Genomic DNA, 799 nt, shown 5'->3' on the forward strand with positions numbered 1-799 from the left:
GTCCCTGTGTCCCTGTGTGTCCCTGTGTGTCCCTGTGTGTCTCTGTGTCTCCCTGCGTGTCTCTGTGTGTCTCTGTGTGTCTCTGTGTCTCTGTGTGTCCCTGTGTCCCTGTGTGTCCCTGTGTGTCTCTGTGTCTCCCTGTGTGTCTCTGTGTGTCCCTGTGTCTCTGTGTGTCTCTGTGTGTCTCTGTGTCTCTGTGTGTCCCTGCATATCCCTGCGTGTCCCTGTGTGTCTCTGTGTGTCCCTGTGTCTCTGTGTGTCTCTGTGTCTCTGTGTGTCCCTGCATATCCCTGCGTGTCCCTGTGTGTCTCTGTGTGTCCCTGTGTCCCTATGTGTCTCTGTGTCCCTGTGTGTCTCTGTGTGTCTCAGTGTCTCCCTGTGTGTCCCTGACCCCCATCTGTCCCTCATGTGGGTCACTCGGGGGTTCAGCGCAGACGTTCTTTGTTCTCAGGCTTTTGTTCTGCTTCCTTTCACTCGTTCTGTTTGTCTCCGTCAGACGGCAGCTGAAGACTCAGGAACCTGAAAACAACATCGTCTCATCGGGTCGGAGCTCAGCCCGGTTTCATCAACCCTAGAACAGAACATGGTTCTGATTTCAACCCAGAACCTCAGACCACCGTTCTTGATGTTCCCGGGTTTCTCCTGGTTCTGTCAAAGTTCTGCTGGTTTAAATTTTCACGACTCAAATAAACTGTGATTCTGTCGGATAGAACCAAGTCACCGGTTCTGTAACCGGACCGGACCGGTTAAACTGAAACATGCTGAGGTCTGCAGGGTTCTGGTTCTGTCCCTGCTGCCA

This window comes from Kryptolebias marmoratus, linkage group LG2 (assembly GCF_001649575.2).
Source record: "Kryptolebias marmoratus isolate JLee-2015 linkage group LG2, ASM164957v2, whole genome shotgun sequence".
Taxonomy (NCBI): Eukaryota; Metazoa; Chordata; class Actinopteri; order Cyprinodontiformes; family Rivulidae; genus Kryptolebias; species Kryptolebias marmoratus.